We start from the raw sequence: 22,144 nt of genomic DNA on the forward strand, positions 1-22,144 counted from the left end.
TTGATTTAAGACATCTTGGATGAGTTGTATGTCAAATCTATTGTTCCTTTTGATTCAAGGAGTTAAGTAAATGCTTCAATGTTCTAATACAATTTCTAGGTATATGGAGGGGATATTTCATAAGAATAGAATTTGAGGATTTCAGTTGAAAAAACTTAATTGTAAAGAAATGAAGTTAGGTCATCCTACTAGTAATGACTCTATGTCCCAATGGATAAGGTGTTGATCACTAAATTAGATGCAAGTTGAGATGAAGGGTATTTGACCAAATCATTTTAATCAAATAAATTCAGTATTTCACATTTTGTAGTGGTTTGAAAGGAATTAACCCTAACTTAGCTTATGACTTCATAAGTTATGATTTGTAGCTATTTGGTTCCTATATTGTTGCATAAGTATCAATAGAAAAAAGGGTTACATTTTCTCTTATCAAGTTCATATTATATGTTTAATTGGACTGGTACCATATATCAGAACATCAAGGTTAACCTGCCTAGGTTTTGTAGAGCCTAAAGTGAAGAAGGAGTTATGCCTTATAGTTGACCCAAGATTTTAGTCAAGTGCATCCATCATAGGAATTTTCTAGCCTTAGATGAATTGCTCTTGTTTCTTGGTTATTTTCAAAAACTGTTAAATCAGGAGCCAACAAGTGGAGCATTATAAGTTCGCATAAAAGTGGATGATTATTTGATAGAGGGAAGGATTTTATTTATAGGCTAATGGGTAGTGAGATGGAGGGTTAGGATGAAAGGATGGAGGAATGGTGAGGGAGGGCTAGGATGCATTGAAAGGGGAGCACATGGATTTTTCTTGTTCGGAGCCAATAGGGGAGTGACACATGTCATAAGGAGGATGAGTGTGTGGGGATAAGATAATGGTTGGTCAAAGGGAGTAATAAGGGAGGAAGAGTGTTGAAGAGAGATCTAAGAGGCTCGTAATGGCATGTAAGAGGTATTAATGGTTTGTAAGAGCCATAAATGCTCTTGGATAGGGATCAATGAGGATAAGGAAGACTTGTTGACTTTGGCTTGGGTTAGCAAGTCTTAACGCTTGTTTAAATTTGGGCACATGTTTAGGTAGGGATAAGACTTAGTTTAGAAAGGGGGTTAGGGGGAAGGTGGCCAAGTGAGGTTAGTATGGCTAAATGGTTTGGATTAGGGGTAAAGGTAGGGTTTAGGGGTGTTTTAAGGGTTAGGATGATTTATTAAATAATTTATTTAATAAAGAGGGAGATGTGGGATTGAATTAAATAGATTTGAGGATTTATTTAATTTAATAGAGGAATAGGGTTTTAATTGATAAATTGATTGTGGGTTATCATTTAATTTTATCAGTTAGACTATAGTAAATTAAATAAATTGATTAACTAGGGGATGATAATTAATTAATTAAATAAATAATATTTAGTCAATAGTGTTGTAGCAGATGACTAAATAAGGTTATCTAGTGATGTAATCAAATTTAGGTGTCTATATTTTGCCCCTCTTTGACATAGTGTTGGAACAACATTATTTCAAAGAAGTTTGGATGTAAATGATGTGAAGAAGACTTTTAAAGCAACATGGTTGCCCCAGTTTTGAGTAGAAGAGGAGAAAATGAACTATGTGATACCCCCGCAAGAAGGTGGTGGGGAGAGAAGGCGATGCCCAATAGCTTCTTGAAAAGTACAAGAATCTAGGGTGAGTAGGAGGACTAAGAGTGGCTAAGAGAGGGGTTTTAAGGAAGCTCATACTCTCAATATGGGAGAATGATACAAAGGAAAGACTTGTGCACAAGGATAACCAATGGTTAAGAAAACTAATTATAGGGGGAGGTGATTGGCCTTTATTAAATTGGACCTAGGGAAATGATTAGGAGGATGGTAGGGTTGGGGAGATAATGAGTCTAGGATTTATGATTGGTGATGACTAAGATTATGATTGATGTAGGAGATATGATTATGATTGATGTAGGAGCTATGATTATGATTGATGAAAGAATGATGATTATGATATGGAAAAAACTCATGCATCATGGTTGTAGGACTGATTGGATGGGATGCTTGGATAGGATGGGGTTTTTTGATAAGATGGGATGTTTGATAGGATGGGATGCTTGGATAAGATGGGATGGGATGGTTGGATAGGATGGGATATTTTGATAGGATGGGATTATTTGATAGGATGGGATGTTTCGATAGGATGGGATGTTTCGATAGGATGTGATGCTCAAATAGGAAGGGATATTTTGATTAGGGTGGGATGCTGGAATAGGATGGAAGTTTGAAAGAATCCATTAAAGTTTGAACATGGGGGTGTTCCAAAGGGGACCACCACCATGTAGTTGAGCACTTATTTTAATATTAGAATATTGGGGATATGCCAAGGTTACTTAGAACATCAAGGCCTTTCTACCAATATTACATAGGATTGACATGAAACAAACATGCAAGGATTGCCCCAGCATCACACATGAATCCCAGAGGAATTATAGTGGAAATAATGCTAGGTAACCCACCAAAAAATGATATTTCCCAAGTGCACTATATAACCACAAGTAATAACATGTTTTTAATATGCATGGGTCATATCTGACTGATTCACAAGGAGAAAAAGAATATGAAAGAGACCTAATCAAAACCTTGCCCTCAAATTGCACCATTTGCAACACATCATGATATAAAAGATCACGGTGACCTTGAGGATGGAACAACCCAAATCACTTGGAAGAGATACTTTAACAACCAAACTTGAAATCTTGAAATGAAAATAAATCAAAAGAAAAAGTAAATCCATAAAAAAGTTGACCATTTTCCAAAGAGATTGATAGGACTAGATACTGATAGATCAAAATTAGACAAGAGGAAGGATGCATCCTATAAGGATCTATCAATAATATTGAGGAATAGGATGAGATGCAAAATCAAAAAAATTTAGGACAACATTTTGATAACAAGGGATCTCATATGAGGATTCATTGAAGCACCTAACTAAGAGAACTACAATTTGCAATCAAACATGAATTGAAATGAAGCGATGAGCGATATACAATGGTACCAAGCTAAGAACTAGTGCACAAGGAATGTACAATTGATAGACCAAAATATTTATAAGGGATTACCATACAAAATATTAGCATGATAGGATAGAAACATGAAAGATAAAGATGATAAGATAATGGGTAAAGAGATTGAGGATGAGGAGATAGAGGGAAAGCTCAAGATAAGGAGATAGAGGGGATGAAAAGCTTGGGATGGGAAGATAGTGGAAAAAAAGCTCAAGGTGAGGTGATAGAAGATGAAAGCTTAGGATGAGGAGATAGTGGGAGTGAAAAGCTTAGGATGAGGAGATAGTGGGAGTAAAAAGCTTATGATGAGGAGATAGAAGGAGTAAAAAGCTCAAGATGAGTTAAAAAAGTTGTGTAATGGGATGGTGCAGTGGATGGTAGATTTCTTTGAGCATTAGGATATGAATGGACATTGTGGTATAGGGATAGCCTAGAGCTAGATACCAATGACAAGGGATGTAACAAGCAATGGAAAGATGGAGAGATAGTGGGAAGTGCAAGGATAAAAGAAAATGGTATGACTAGTAGAAGGTTGGATAGAGAAATGTGAAAATATAAGGATTGGGAGATTAAAGGTTTTGGGGATAATAGGATGAAAATAGGGATAAAATGGATGATGGAATGATGGACAAGACATGATCTCCAAGGAATATAGTGTCCCTAGTTATATGTTATTCAAGAGGAGGTTTCATAAGGGGTGGGATAGGATGGAAGATTGGTCAACAAGATGATAAGGGAGATAGATGGAAGCTAGGATATGAAAGGTGAATGATGTAGCTAAGAGTAACTTATGATGGGTAGATAAGGCTCATGGAGGGATTATATGGATGAAGGAATGGGTGGACACAAACTATGATAGGAAATGGATGTATAAAAGGATGACCAAAACATGTATCTGGTGGTGGACTTTATTTTGATCATGATGTAAAGGAGGATGGTGGGTGAAATGGATAAGATGGTATTAGCATGGTGGGATGAGATGGGTATGGTGGGTTATGTGACTTGACCTACGTATATATAGAATTTGGATAAAGGGATTACACATGATGCTTGTTTGCCAAGTTTTCATCATTTTACTTGTCTAGGGCACTTGAATTGCCAAGTTTTCACTAGTGGACACTTCTTCTTTTATATATAATTTTACTCATAGATGTTGGTAGGAAGGGAGGGGGTTAAAAAGAATTGGATTCATATAAGAAAAATGATTGATTGGTGGGAGTTTGGAAAGTAATGGATGAGGAAAATGGAAAGATCATCATTGGTAGACATCTTGAAAGGTGATGAAATATAGGGAAAGATGTTTTTCAATGAGGTTAATGAGAAAATGGAGGAAGAGAAATATAAGGACTAAAATAAAGTTGGAAAATGGAGGATTGGAAATTTTGGATAATAAGTATATGGACTAACAAAGGATTGGGGGGATGAAGGATGTTTATATGGAGATTTGGATAAAGTATGAATGGATGAGGCTTTTTGAGTAGTGGGAATGGATGCTAATTGAGATTTTTCATTGAGATGCATTTCTTTTATGAGCATCCTGGGTATACATATGCTTTTTGACTTTTTTAGCTTGGACCTTTGTGGCTTCTTGGATTTTTCTTTTATTTGGATCAAATGTTTCTCTCTTAGAACATGTACTTTAGAGGTAACATGTTGATGCTTGGATTTTTGTGGATTTTTGGATTTATGAAATTTTTATTTGGCATCCAATATATTTTTTTTAGCTATGGTATGGAAACAAGAGCATGAGGGATATGGAGGGATTGTGGATGTTATGATAGAGTTTGAAGGTTGGAAGGGGTTCAAGGATGAGTTCTTTTTATGATCTAGCTTGTGGATTTGAGGGGGTGGAGTGATGCATTGAAATACATGATATGGATGCATATATTTGCCCAATATGGATGGAGGGAATGAAGGATATGGGCCTAAAATAGATGTAAATGAGGAAGGAGTAGGTACCAAAATAGATGGAGGAGATAAAGGATTCATATTAGGTATATAAGAACACAAAATGGATGGAAAGAGTGGGGGATTTAGATAAGGGATATCAAACCTAAAATGGAGGGTTGGGAAGAAGTAGTAGGATAAGGGCCCAAAATAGATGTAGAACAAGATGGATGGAAACTTTGGGGTGAATTTGGAAGGAATAGGGACCATATAGGGATATAAGGGATACCAACATCTAGAGATACACTTTTATTTCTTTCTTCAATATGATGTTCATTATTTGCAATAGAAGATGTAAGTCCATTACTAGCTAAAGGAGTTGAAGCTTTAGATATGATAGTTATTCTTCTTTGGATTTTTTATCATAGTTTATAGGGTATGTATGATCATGAAGCTGAGGGGATGGAAGGATAGGATCTAGATTTGGATGGGTTGATGGGAATGGATCTTGAGATGAAGTAGGTAAGATGGTAGGATTCATATATGGAGGGGATGGTAAAAGTGGATCATATAGGGGAATAAGTGGGATGGTGGGATCTTTTTCTATTCCATGGGATATTTCAACATGGATTTGTACACAATTTTGATAGGAATGGATTGGAGTGGACAGTATGATAGGAGAAGTATGGATGGTTTCTTTAAGTGAGATAGGTAGATGGCTATGAGGTTCTTCAATAGGGATGGGTTGATGAGGGATGGAGTCATTGGTTTCATTATATGGGATTTGGGTAATGTTAGGAAGAGGGGATGTGGATGGGATTTGGAGGGATTGGATGGATGGAAGAGAGGAGATGGAAGGGGTTTGATAAGTGGAGTGGATGAAATAGGGATGATAGCAATAGGATGATGTAAGAGGAATGATGGGTGTGGGAGATGGATTTTCTTTGGGTTTCCTTGTAAAATTCCTTGGAGATGTATGTGGTGGACTAGAAAGAGTAAGGGGATTAGGGTGATGCATTTTATAAATAGGAATGGTTGGAGGGTTTGGAAGTGGGTTTGGAAGATATTGGGATGGTGGATTTGGACTAGGGATATAGCTAGTAGAGTTGTTTTGGAATGGTGGAGACTGGGATATGAAGGTGGAGGAAGATAGAGATATAACTAACATATAAGAGGAATATGTGGGGACAATATAGGGTGAAATGAGGATGAGTTTAATAATGAATTTCCCTTGTCAAAGGTACGGTAAGGAGTACTAGTGGGTATGCATGGAGGAATGTTTGGATTTTGGGAGAACTATCTCTAAGGTTTTCAATATACCTATCATAGTAAACAAGATCTTCATCATCATTGGAATAGGATGGATTGGCTGAAAAGGTTGGCTGACCAAACTCATCATAATAGGATTGTGACATTATGTTTTGGGGATGATGGATGAATGTGGAAATCCAAATTAAGATAAGTTGGTAAGCTTAGATTTGGATTTGGATTAAACTTGTGATAGGAGGAAAGTCTAACTCAAAAGGATATGGAAATGGGGTGGGGAATGACTAAGACAACTTAGCTATTTTAGGATAAGTAAGTCTTGATGGAAGACTCGAATGACATAAGCTAGGATGTGATGAGGATGACAATGTTATGGAAGTGTTGGATGAATTATTGATGAGGCAGTGACTATGCTAAGTATGTCTTTCATTTGGGTTGAATGATTTACCATTGGATAAGACATAACAAATTGGACATAGAGTTGTTGTGAATGGACTTGCTAAAAACCATCTCAAAGGACATATAGGTGATCTATTTAGCTAAGAACACTTAATCACATCAAACACACAAATAAATTTATAAGGTTTTACTAGGATATACAAGCTCAGCTAGGGGTGTCCTCGATATAAGCAAGGTACATGAGGCCCAAATTTGTAGATGAAAGAAAATAATGTCACACGGCTAGGAGGAGATGGTAACCCAAATCTCCACCTTCACTACCCAAAGGTATAAAGTTCTTTTGGGCTTAGCCAAGAGTGACAAGATTATGCTTCCAAGAGAGGTTCCTTTCAATTCACCTCTTGATATTTATACTTTGCTAGAACACTAGATTTGAGGTTATCCCAAGGGGTGACAAAATTCCCAAGTAGGCCTCCTAAAAAAAAGACCACATAAGTGATCTTGGGTTTAAAAGACACTTATTTATTTCCAGTTGATGATTTAGATTTTGTAACATATGATTTGAAGACATCTGTGTTCAAGCATGTAGATTCCTTTCCAACTTGATAATGTCATCAACATAAGAAGATCGAGAGCTCATCAACATAAGTAAATCAATCATCATCAACATGAAAAATCTGATAAGGAATGAGTCAATGAGTCAATTCATTTATGCATTCAAGAGTGAGTGATTTCTTTTTAAGCCCTAAAGTTAAAGTGTGAGGTATAGCAATGATTATTTGATCCATGGCATTCAAGATTGTGTTTGTTGTTTTAATCAAGCATTCTAATAAAAAACATGATTTTAGTCTATGGTATTCATGATTGATTTGAGAAACATTCATTCAATGAAATATTTTTAAACATTCAAGTTCATTCTAAGAAAAATATGCAAAAAAAAAACATGGTTAGGTTTTCAAGATGCTTCAATCTACAATGCTACAAAACAAATCAATTTGATTAGTCAGCTAAAGTTTTCCAAAATGGAAGCTTAACTATGGGGGAAAAAATAATTTCTTTGATCATTTTTATAGGCATAAAAATGTTTAGAATAACCCCTATCCTACATAACCACCAAAAGTCAAAACAGTGATCCCACAACATAGGAATGCATTCAAATATATGGGATTGTGGTACAAAGACTTGTGAATATAGAGAAAAAGTGGGCAATGAGAAAAATACTTACAATATGATCCTACAGAAAAGAAATCCTATAGTTTTATGGAATGCATTCCCACTAGCAAGTGTATTCATGGGATTAAGGATAAAAGATAAAACTAGATATCTAGGCTTGGCTATTTTGATCAAACATTCTCCTAGGTTTTTATGGTCATCTTGCTTGTAAAAATTGGTGTTCCCATGGTAATAAGGTTAGCAAGAATGATGGGGGTGTTTTTAATGGCACATGGTGGTGGGGTTTGAGGTAAAGATTAATCTCACCCTAGTGGGTTCATGTTCCCATTGGTTTAAGATAGTGTTCTTATGGCTGCAGGTTTATAATTTTGTGGTTGTGAGGTCACAAATAATGGCCACTAAAATATGGATTAAACTTGAATTTTATTTGATGGTTAGGAGCACGATTCCTTACAAGAGACCTTTGTGCCTCCAAAAAATGTCAGAAGATCACCTACATATACAAACAAACACAAAATATCAATTTGGTTAGTTCAATCATTAAAAGCAAAAGTGAGATTATAGTGACCTGAATGTGGGGTCCCAATGGGCATGGAAAAATGTATCTCTAATTTAGTAGTGTAATAAAAGGAATGCTAAATAATAAAACATTCACAAAACTAAATAAGTTAACACTTTTGATAGGACGAAGTTATCACCAAAAGGAAGGCAAACCAAGAATGGTAAGCTCCTTGGGTTAAGCTCCTTGGGTATAACCTATGATGATGAAGCTATGTTCTTGATGGATAGAGGATATATGCTCACATTGTGCTCAAGCTTCTAGTGGATGGGTATTTATCAAGTGTGAGGGTGCATAGAAGATTCAACAATAGAGGTGAGGATGGATTTCAACATGGCTATGGTGTAAAATGACCATGATATAGTGGTTAGTGGAGCATTATAAGTTTGCATAAAAGTGGATGATTATATGAGAGAGGGAAGGGTTTTATTTATAGGTTAAGGGGTGGTGAGATGGAGAGTTAGCATGAAAGGATGGAAGAATGGTGAAGGAGGGATAGGATGCTTTGAAAGGGGAGCACATGGATTGTGCTTGTTCAGAGCCAATACGAGAGTGACACTGGTCACAAGGAGGATGAGTGTGAGTGGATTGGATAATAGTTGGTCAAAGGGAGTAATGAGGGAGGAAGAGTGTGGAGAAGAGATGTAAGAAGCTTTTAATGTTATGTAAGAGCCATAAATGCTCTTGGATAGGGATGGAAGAGGATAAGGGAAACTTGTTGACTTTGGCTTGCTTTAGCATGTCTTAACCCTTACTTAAAGTTGTGCACATGTTTAGGAGGTGAATTAGACTTAGTTTAGAAATCGGGTTAGGGGACAAGTGGCTTAGCTTTGATGGGATGGGTTAGTTAGGTGGCTAAGTGAGGTTAGTATGAGTGAATGGGTTGGATTAGGGGTAAATGTAGGGTTTAAGTATGTTTTAAGGGTTAGGATGATTTATTAAATGATTTATTTAATAAAGAGAGGGATGTGGGATTGAATTAAATAGATTTGAGGATTTATTTAATTTAATAGAGGAATAGGGTTTTAATTGATAAATTAATTTTGGGTTATCATTTAATTTTATCAATTGGACTATAGTTAATTAAATTAATTAATTAATTAGGGGATGACAATTAATTAATTAATCAATTAATAAAAATTTAATAAATAATATCCTAGGAGATGACTAAATAAGATTACCTAGTGATGTATTTAGATTTAGGTGTCTATAGTAGTGAATTCAATAAAGGAAAAGGAAAGCTTGATGTTGAATAAGTTAAAGTGTAGATGAAAAAGATATGGAAGAGAAAGGAAGATTGTAGTACATCAAGCTCAAATGGGATCACTTCATCCAATGGATCAGGTGATCACACCATCCCCAACTAGGAAATTAAGAGGTATGTGTGGGATTGATATTTTAAACTTCAATTACACATCATTTCTAAGGAGTCAACTCTAAAAATATCATATATGCATATAGAAAGATGAAAAGTATTGGTTAGAAATAAGAAGAGATCTATGAGTTTTCATGTTATTGTCGAGCATGAAAAGATTCACTATGGTTGTCGAGTGAAAGTTTTGTCATTGCCAAGCTATTGAAGGTGATCATGTTAGCTGAGCTCACTATGGTTGCTAAGTATGGAAGGAATTACATGGAAGCTAAGTGAGTTAGAATTTCTATTGGAGTCAAGATTAGAATTGTGTAAGCACTAAGACTTTATTGCAAAGTTTTAAGGTGTCATGTCCTAAATTTACACAAACACAACCATTTTTTTAAAAAAAAATTGTGAAAGGTGAACTAATGATAAAATGTATATATCTATCCTTGTTATGAACATTCTATCAAACTGTGGAGTGTTTGGTCAACTACTCATGTTAGAGGATACCAATTTGGTCATTATGTTTAGAGATAGAAAAGTTAACTGGTAAAACAGAATTCACATTCATTCAAACTTTGTGCTATAGGTTTATCATGAGGGGCCAAATAGTCTCAGAAAATTCATTGAGAGTCTAGGTTTATAGTGTAGGGCTAGATGACAAAATTTATTTCAAACCCACATCCAAATCTAGAAGTAGGACATTACGTATATGAATGTGGAGTGCAACATTTATATCAATGCAGTTGCAACAATTAAAGATTTTTCAAATGTGAATATGTTTACAATTACCATGGACATACCAATTCTTACTCATTATGTTCCATGTTCAATTCCATTATGATATGGTTATCACTAATTTAATGAGAACCTAATATAGTGATGCCATATGAACTAGGTACTACTATCTAGATTTTTAAATCAAATTGTCAATTATTAGTTATTTTCAAATTGCCATAATGTAATGCTATCAAATAGCCATTATAATTACTATTTTGATTTTTTTGATAATTCTTAACACTAAAACTAACTATGTGTATAGGTGCCAATTATCCTTTGCTTCCTAACCAGAAGACTTAGCACACATTAGGTGTGTTACCTGAAATATAATTTTACTATCACTACCCACATAGCTAAAAATGGAAGAATATCCCAAAATATATAATAGAGGAATTATATTTTTAAGAAAAAATTTATAGGTTTAAATAACATCCAAGGGAGTTTATGTTAGTTCTATATTTAATATATTCTAATTTCATATTATTATAAAACCTACTTACTAACATAGATTGAATGTAGTACTTTTCTCCCATAAACCATGGTCATATTGAATATGTTTGTATTTAATTGCTAACTATAATAATTTTCAATAATCCTCATCTAAAAGCACCACTACTAAGAATCATAATATATATATATATATATATATATATATATATATATATATATATATATAATCTTTTCCTAAAGAAATCCCAACCAATAAAACTAATCTACTTCCTAACATTAAATCTTTTAACATCATATTTATTTGGGTCAACAACTTAAACCATAACTTCACATATGCATATATATTTAAATTATTTATTTTAATTTATTGGTTTATTATCACCATTATTATCTTTTTTATAATTTCACCTTATTTTATACTTTTTTTTTCATTAATTTATTAACACTAAACTTAGCTATAATTTTTGACTCCCTCTAGAGTTAATACTAATTTTAACTACAATCTAAATCTTTAATGTAGTTAACTACAACTCTATTTTAAATATTGAATACCTAAAATATAGTTTTCTCTAACTAATCCTTAACCCCAACATCATTGTATACCTATTTAAGTATTATAAGATCACATATCCTCCCCTTACTAATCATCAAAGACATTATTGTTTTCAAGACACTAATCTTGACTCTCCTAAGGTGCCTATGGAGATGAATTACAATGCAATTTGAGGCCCACCATTCCTCAAACCATCATAACACTCCTCCCAAGGTGGGACACCCAAACACTATCCTCTAACTTATGTTAGAATTTAGCAAGGTATAGCATAAAGCAAGGCATAAGTAAAAAGGTAAATCTGCACCCAATCACAATGTGCTTCTTCATAGGTGGGTGCTATTTCTCCCTTCTCCCAAGGTGGACACTTTACAAGGTTTGAAACCCATGTTAATCATTTCTCTTCCTTACCTTTTTATGGGATGATGCACTAAAAGGGGAGGAAAGGGTGATATGACTTTATGTTTGAACCAAGGCATAGTTTATGCACTACTCAAGTGCTCATAAGGGAAGATATGCCTAGGATGTGGTGGGGTGACCACCATAGTTACTTTTTCTTTGCTTACTTAAAACATGTTGCATAGGTAGTGTTTTCTAGTATTTTAGGATTTGTTTTTTTTTTGTTCCCCTTATTATAATAATTCCTTTATAAGGATGATTCTTCGTAGAATGCATTTTAGGTCCTAGGTCTTCCATCATATTGATTTATACATACATACATACATACATACATACATACATACATACATCCATGCATACATACATACATACATACATACATACATACACACACACACACACACACACACACACACACACATATAACTTGTGGAATTGTGACATGAGGGGTCACATGACTTACATGGGACTTTACTTGCTAATGCTTATCGTCTAGGGATTTATCTCTATTTGGGGCTTATCACCTTTAATTTATTTTACCTATATTGATTTTAAGGGGGTTCCAAGGATATTCTCCTTGAATATTTTATAGGTCTGTAATAGGGAAGACTTATTTTCACATTCTCATACATTTTCTAGAGAATGAAAATGTATAGCTACAGGAAGGGAAAACTTTGGAGTCAAGAGTTTATTCCTCATAATTATTTTAGGAGATCACAAACATGAAGTGCCAATGATTTGACTCAACTCCCCTACCAATTTTACATTTCAATTTTAATTATTACTAAAGTATCTATCACCTCTAAGGATCTAAATTGAACTTGGAAACAAATGAATCTTTCTACTTGCATTTGCTATAAAATATCAAACATAATACCTTCTTTCACTGTACTTAAAACATGATGTATAATTCTACCTTTTAATCACCTATGCTATCAAATTGAACCAACCATATCAATAAGGATCTACTACAACCCATGAAATATTTCCAACAATTGATTTATAGTCCTGCATAAAAGGAATGTCTCATCACTTAACTTCTTCGTATTACATAAAGATACACAATGTGAAATTTATAATGAATATTTCCTTGCAAGTAAGATATATGTAATTTCTCAATCTTACCTTCCATGATTTTTAGAATAATAAATAGTGATAAACCTATCCCCTTTTACACGACAATGAAATAACAACGGAGGCTTGGTACCACAACCCATGGGACATTGGTCTTTCCTTACTTACTTGAATTTTTTTTTTCAACTTTGTTAAGGTGAAACTCTAATATCATCGAGAAATCCTTCTCAAAACCTACATACACACATAAACTAGGAACCATGGAAGCTCACCTCCCATCCTAGGCTTCCTTGAAACCACCCACTAAGTAGGGGAGACAAGATCCAAATGGGATACATCCACATACAACATATGATAATGCATGAGAAAACTTACAAGACACCACATAATACTTCCTTCAAAGGTTTACATATTGATTCACCATTGGAATCATAAGAACATTGGGTGAAGTTGGGCTCTTCAAGAGGAGATTTTCCATCTCAATACAACTCACACAAATTGAATTTCACCATGCCTCTAGAAAGCTTGAATCATACATTCTTCTCTTCACAATTTTTACTTATCACCCCCAATCATAATGGTAGGACAATGGCATCAAAAGAGCCCATACTCCATGAAATTTTTGCCCATCTCTCTAAGAGAAAAGGCTCTCTACTACATTGTTGAGCCTAGCTAATCCCTTCACCTAAGGCTTCTCTTCCCTCCCAAGGGTGAGTGAGGCTTGCACACCCATGATCATATTCAACATACAAATCAAGAGAAGAAAATCAAGAAACAAAGCCAAGAAATTTATATGAACATAATACACATTCACATTTTCACAATGCAATGCCAAAATCTACAATACAAAGAACCACCATACAATGCATGATTCCATAACACATACTTCTTGCTTGCAAATTTCTTTTGCAATACTAAAAGAAAGAAAATGAATATGGTTTGATTAACCAGCCTTAGTCCAAGCTAAAGGAAATGATAGTTGTAGTAGAGCTACCTTAATCTCCCTCCAACCCTAACTGTCTTTAAACTTAGAAAGTGGGTGAACAACTACTAATTTGACCAAGAATCTCTAATAAGGCTTTCTCACTATTTATTTTAGGAAAAACACCTAACCACTTCCTCTTACAAACTTGTCTCCTCTAAATTTTCTATATTTGACTTAGTGGGAACATGGGAGAAACACATGTGACAACTCCAATTTTGAATTTATGGAAAAGTGAATGGGTAGAAGGGGTCCCTAGGCTATCTAGTTACTATCATGGATAAAATTAGGTCCCTAGCATGTTATAATATCACATGGGTAGCTCATTTTAACATAAAAGACACTTTGGGACCACCTAATGAGCCCTCAAAGCCCTAAGCAAGTCCAAACTCGAATTTCCTTTGATGGTGACCCATCCTACCCCTTGTCAAGTGGCTTTTCTAACTCATTAACAAGGTAATTAATTTTAGGGTAAAATGCCACTATAACCAAAAACCCTAGATGACATGTCATTGCACACAAAATTCACAAGTGTCAAGTGACACATAAAAACACATTCCACATCACCATGACATGTCCCTAATGCATTTTTATGATTAACATTTCCACATACAAGCACACTTACATTTACAAAGAAAAATATTTTCACAATGAGGCTTTTGAATCTTCCAAAGATTTTCCTTTGTTAAACTATTCTCACATAGGTTTGGAACTTGTTTCCTCCAAGAATTTCCATGGTTCCAATTCTTGCACATTAAACTCAAGCATCAGTAGTCCAAGGTCATATAAAATATATAGCATAAATGCATGTAATTTCAAATGTTACAAAATCCCTATCACATATTTCAATTAAATTTCCTAATCATTTCAAATAATTCATTCAAAATGTTAAGATATGAAAATATGGATATCATAAATTATCCTAATCAAGTTAACATTTATCTACATATCATAAAATCATCCTAATCAAATTAACATTTATCAACATATCATAAACTATTGCAATCAATTTAACATTTATCTAGATATCATAATCGCAAACATTATTGACATATCAAAATCAATAGATAAAACAATCCACTATCTATCTAAGTCTTGAATAACTATCAAAATACCAAAGTCCCTAAATATCAAAATGAAAGTAAAATATCTATGCTATGATAGGTTGGGGTGAGGCCTCACATCCCCCCCTAGGCATGAACCTCCTCCTAGAGTTGATCAAAATGAGTATGGGTACTAATATTTCATCTATGTTGCATCTTGTCATAAAGTCAAAACCTCATCATAAAAATCCCACTAGATTCTAACCTAGTTCAACTCTTTGCCTAGAAGTTTGAGGGTCTATCAAAAAAAAATGTGATTGAGCTCCCATGCTAGCTATCTATCTGTCCCCAACTACATCCCCAATATACATAGCTCGATACTCTATTTGATGACCATCACTCATTGCAAAGACCTTGTGGGCCTTGCCCATGTCTCCTACTATGGGTTATGAAGTGGCCTTGTATTGGCTACCTCCTATCAGAACTTATTGACACTCTCTCAATAGGAGACCCATATTTCCACAAGTATAACATGACCCTCAAGTATGAATTTTAACTTCCTATGATCATACCTGCTATTGATCCCTCATCCTAATGGGTCCACTATAAGTACTTCTAGATGGTGGTTGAGTCCAAGTTGATTTTTCATACAGAATTGGTGTTCAATCTTCCAATGTAGGGCTAGTGTCCCGTTAGGACCCTTGCTATGTTTTTGGGACCTTAGAAGATCCTCTTGTGTGGTTGTGGTTTCTCTTCCAAGGGGGCCTCTAATGTCTTGATTGTTGAGAAGGATCTCGATTATGAGTCTGACCCCAAAACTCTTGTTTATTATGAACATCTTCAACAACCAAAGCTACCTCAACTACCTCTCTAAAGGTGTTAGGAAAGGCCAAGCATACTAAGTTTTGATGAGACAAGTTAAGATCCTTGGTGAATCGATAGATCCATAGTTTCTCATCCTTCATGTACTCAACATAAGGAAGGAGCTCTAGAAATCTACCCTCATATTGTACTATAGTAGGGACCCTCTATTGGAGGTCATGGAACTCCTTAGTCTAACTCTATCTAAAATTCTCTAAAAGATACCTATCTCTAAATTTGGCCATAAATGCCTCCCAAGTAAGAGTGTCTACTCTCACTCTACCTATGGTCTATTCCTTTTTCCACCAATTGAAGCATTGTCTCATAATAAGTGGATAGAAAGTTGGGCCTTTATATTGCTCCCATATGGCCACAACTTGAAGCACCTTTCTAAGCATTGTAACCATGCTTTTTCCTGTGTACCATCTATGGTTCTAGTGAAAAGAGGTTGTTTGAGTAAGATCAAATCCATAATCTCATTCTCTATGTTCTTGGGTGCTCTCTCTACTACTACTAGTGGCTTAATCTAATGAATTGAGGCCTCTTCTTGGTTACCCTATCCTTCTACATCTCTAGGTGGGAGACTCTTGCTTCTTTCCCTATTATTAGCTCTATGCTCCCCCATTTCTTGTTGTTTAGGTTGTGGAGCTATAGGTGGCATCCTTTCCTACACTATTCCAATAAGGTTATGCATGGTTGTGAATAGTTGATTGAAGATTTGAGGTTGTTTAGGTGGGGGGCCACCAATTCCCTATTTTACCCCTCTAGATGCCACTTGCACACCCCTAGGGCCTCTAACCCTTTGAAAATCATTACAGTAACAATAGGCATCCTACACACAAGTTTTAGTTTTAGGGAGTTAAACATAATGGGTTAGGCTCTAGTGTTGTAACCAATTGCTCTGATACTAGAATGTCATGCCCTAAATTTAAACAAACATAACCAATTTAAAAAAAAAAAAATCGTGAAAGGTGGACTAACAATAAAATATATAGATCTATCCTTGTTATGTATATTCTATCAGACTATGGAGTATCTAGCCAATAACTCATATTAGAGGATAACAATTTGGTCATTATGTTTGGAGATAGAAAAGTTAACTAGTAAAAAGGAATTCACATTCATTTGAACTTTATGCTATAGGTGAGGCCAATTAGTCACATAAAATTCATTGAGAGTCTAGATTTATAATGTAGGGCTATGTGAAAATTTTTTACTTCAGAACCACATCCAAATCTAGAAGTAAGACCTCACATATATGAACATGGAGAACAACATTTATATCAATGTGGCTGCAATAATTCAATCTTTTACAAATGTGAATATGTTTACAATTACCCTAGATGTACCAATTATTACTCATTACGTTTTCTAAATCAAATTGCCAATTATTAGTTGTTTACAAATTGCTATAATGTAATGCTATCAAATAGCCATTATAATTACTATTTTGATTTTTTCATGATTTTTAACATTGAAACTAAGTGCATAGGTGCCAATTATCCTTTCCGTGCTAACCAGAAGACTTAGTACACATTAGGTGTGTTCCTTGACATACAATTTTACCATCACTCCCTATGTAGCTACTAATGGAAGAATAGCCCAAAATATATAACAGAGGAATTATATTTGTAAGCACAAATTTATAGGTTTAAATAACATCTAGGGGATTTTATGTTAGTTCTATACTTAATATATTCTAATTTCATATTATTATAAAACACCTACTTACTAACATAGATTGAATGTAGTACTTTTCTCCCATAAACCATGGTCATATTGAATATGTTTGCATTTAATTGCTAACTATAATAATTTTCAATAATCCTCATCTAAAAGCACCACTATTAAGAATCATAATCTAATGATCAAATAAATTATATATATATATATATATATATATATATATATATATATATATATATCTACATGTATATGTATATACATATACACGTAGTGTATATACATACACACACACACATATACATATATACATATATAAGCACCACTATTAAGAATCATAATCTAATGATCAAATAAATAAATTATATATATATATATATATGTACATGTATATATATATATATATGTACATGTAGATATATATATGTACATATAGATATAGATATATATATGTACACACACATATATACATATATATATATCTACATATATGTAGATATATATATGTATATATCTGCATATATGTAGATATATATATGTATATATCTGCATATATGTAGATATATATATGTATATATCTGCATATATGTAGATATATATATGTATATATCTGCATATATGTAGACATATACATATATATATATATATATATATATATATATATGTAGATATATATATGTATATATCTACATATATGTATGTATGTATGTATATATCTACATATACATACATACATAAATACATATATGTAGATATATACATACATATATGTATATAATATATATATATATATATCTTTTCCTAAAGAAAGCCCAACCAATAAAACTAATCTACTTCCTAACATTAAATCTTTTAACATCATATTTATTTGGGTCAACAACTTAAAACATAACTTCACATATGCATATATATTTATATTTATTTACTTTTATGTATTGGTTTATTATCACCATTATTATCTTTTTTATAATTTCATCTTATTTTACAATTTTTTTCATTAATTTATTAACAATAAACTTAGCTATAATTTTTTACTCTATCTATAGTTAATACTAAGTTTAACTACAATCTAAATCTTTAATGCATTTAACTGCCACTCTATTTTAAATATTAAATACCTAAAATGCACTTTTATGTAACTAATCCTTAACCCCAACATCATTGTATACCTATTTAAGTATCATAAGATCCCATATCCTCCCCTTACTAATCATCAAATACATTACACTTTTCAAGACACCAATCCTGACTCTACTAAGGCACCTAGGAAGATGAATTACAATGCAATTTGAGGCCCACCTTTCCTCAAAACATCATAACACTCCTCCCAAGGTGGGACACCCAACCACTACCCTTTGACTTATGTCAAAATTCAGCAAGGTATATTATAAGGTAAGGCATAAGTAAAAGGTAAATCCACACCTAATCCCAAGGTGCTTCTGTTGGAATTATAGATGGAGTAACTAAGAGGGGGGTGAATCAGCTACCACAAAAATATTTCACAGATCCCTTAGATGTCTTAAAACTTAATTACTGTTGTCACTTGGTAGCCACAAAAATTATGTTTTAGCTTGGTAGATTAACTTGTTACTGATCTTTAAGCATTCACAATTATTAACATGCATGTAAAAAAAAATAACATGAACACAAGAGACAACAAATTTAACATGGAAACCCAATATGGGAAAAACCACCAAGTAACTATTTACCAATTTTTACTCTTCTAAAGTTAGCCCTATTAGGAGCCAACTCTATTAAATGTTACAAAACACACTGTTAAGTGTGACCTGGTTAGAAGATTTAATCACCCTGTTAGGAGTGGCCTTGCTAGAGGACTTTAGAACAATTCACTTGAATAGTCCACCTTTTTAGAGGATTTATAAAATGGCTGTTAGACCAACTCTATTAAGAGATTTAGGAATTAATGCTACAATGGTGAGAAAGTAATAGTAAGTGACCTGAATGAGATACAACTAAACTTTTTCTGATATAGATCTCTACTCCACTTCAATAGATCCTCATTAATCAAATACAACTTTGCTACTCCTCAAGAATATTTGATACTTCTTTAAAATTCACTCACATTTATTCTTTAGAATCAACTCACTTGCATACTCACTCATTCATACATTTATTCATATGTTTGAAAACACAACTTGACCTTTTATTTATACATTACAGATTGTCACGTTAGCTCAATTAAAAGTTACATTTACCAATAAACCATACATCAGTTGGCTACAAACATTACATTAAACAAATAAAATTTATTCTCCATAACAATGAAATCCTTCATTGGCTTACCTAGCTCGGTAAACACTACTCCAAAAATGATTTCCAATGTTAACCAAGTGAAGCTCGATAAACACTATGAACTTTGCAAAATCCTTTAGACACCAAGTGAACTCGATAAGAACTAATTTCCCTTCACTGGCCTTCTGAGCTTGGTAGAAACTAATTTTTGCCACAGAAGCCTTCAGTGCCCGAGTGATCTTAATAGAGACTCACTTCACAGTGTAATCTCCAGAAATACTTAGTAGACTCTGTAATTCTCTTTGCTAACTTTCTGAGCTTGGTAGACTCTGTCTTTTTCCTTGCTGACCAACTGAGCTTGGTAGACTCTGACTGATAACTGATATGACATTTGTGTAACATCAAAGATAGCACACAATTGAATAATTGTATCCAACAATCTCCCTCTTTGGCATTGATGGAAACACAACATGTCATAGTATAATGAAATTTGAAAGCAAGTCTTTTCTGAAAAAATGTTTCTCCCTTGTACATTTCATTCCTCAATCTTATCAAATATAGTAATCACTGTCTGTAAAGGAATTACATAACTTCTTGACAAACATCAAATTTTAGAAAGATATGACAGTATACTCTCCCTCTTTGACAACACATGCCAAAGATAACACAAACCAAATAAATAGCAGTGTACCTTATGTATTAATTCATATGCAATATTTCCATGATTATTCTGCATCAACTGAAAGATCTTCAACTTGATACATGTTGATGCATCACTAAAACTTCATTTTAGTGAGCTTTAGATAGGGGAATGACCCCTAACTTTCCTCTTAGATAAAAAAATGCATCCTTAGGTAAAGGCTTTGTGAATATGTCAGCAATTTGTTCCTTTGCATGGATATATTCCAATCTGATCTCCTTATCCTACACTAATTCTCTGACAAAATGATACTTTAATGCAATGTGCTTGGTTTTTGAATGCACCACTGGATTTTTGGATATGTTAATTGCACTTGTATTTTCACAAAACATAATAATAAGTTCTTTTATTTCTTCCTTCATACCTTCCAATAACTATTTGAACCAAACAATAATAGAATAGTTTACTACTATTGCAACATACTCTGCTTCTACTGTGGATTGGGATGTACAATTTTTCTTTTTACTTTTTCAAGAAACCAACCTTTTTTCAAAAAAGAAAGCTCCTCCACTTGTACTTTTTCTATCATCAATTTTTTCTACCCAAAATACATTAGTAAACACTTTTAAATCTAGATTACCTCCAAATTTGTCCCATAATCCATAATCTTCAGTTCCTTTTAGCTATCTCATGATCCTTTTGATTGCCATCATGTGATTTTCTCTTGGTTTTTCTAAAAATCTTGCTACAATACCAACTGCAAGGGCAATATCTAACCTTGTATGCACTACATATTGCAACTTTTCAATCATGGATCTATACAATGTTTGATCCACTTCCTTTGATTCGTCATCCTTGGTAAGTTTCAATCCTATACACATAGGAGTCCCAACTGGTTTGCAGTCTTCCATACCAAACTTTTTCAGTATCTCCTTGATGTATTTAGATTGAGTGATATAGATGCCATTCTTACTTTTTTGAATTTGAAGACCAACATAGAATTTGATTTCACTAAACATTGACATTTCAAAGTCCTTGTTCATTTGCTCTAAAAATTCTTTGCAAAGATTATCATTTCCTATGAACAAAGTATCACCCACAAATATTTTTTCCAAAACAATCTTATTATCTGATCCTTCCTTGATATACAAGCTACTATTATCATTTGTTCTTTGAAAACCAATCTAAATAAGATTTTTATGCAATATTTCATACCATGCTCTAGGGGCTTGTACTAGACCATACAATGCTTTTTGTAATTTGTAGACCATGTCCTTCTTGTTTGGATTAGTAAGACCTTTAGGCTACTCAATGTACACCTCCTCATCTAGTATACTATTGAGAAATGTTGACTTGACATCCATCTAATAAAATTTAAATCCTTTGTATCTAGCATATGCAAGTAAGGTCCTAACACCTTCTAATCTTGCAATAGGATCGAAAGTTTCTCCATAGTATATTCCTTCTTCTTGAGAGTATCATTTGCATACCAGTCTAGCTTTGTTCCTTGACACCTTACCATCTTCATTCAACTTATTTTTGAATAGTCACTTAGTTCCAATCACATTTTTGTCTTTAGGCTTAGTTTCAAGAGTTCATGTTTTGTTTTTCTCTATCTTCTCTATCTCTTCGTTCATAGCCTCAATCCAACTTTCATTTTCTAATGCATCTTTAACACTCCTAGGTTCAAAATCAGCAATCAAACAAGTACCTTTCAACTTACTTCTTGTTATAGTACTTTCA

This window comes from Cupressus sempervirens, chromosome 3, assembly GCF_028749045.1.
Source record: "Cupressus sempervirens isolate cs-2001-9-10 chromosome 3, ASM2874904v1, whole genome shotgun sequence".
Classification (NCBI taxonomy): Eukaryota; Viridiplantae; Streptophyta; class Pinopsida; order Cupressales; family Cupressaceae; genus Cupressus; species Cupressus sempervirens.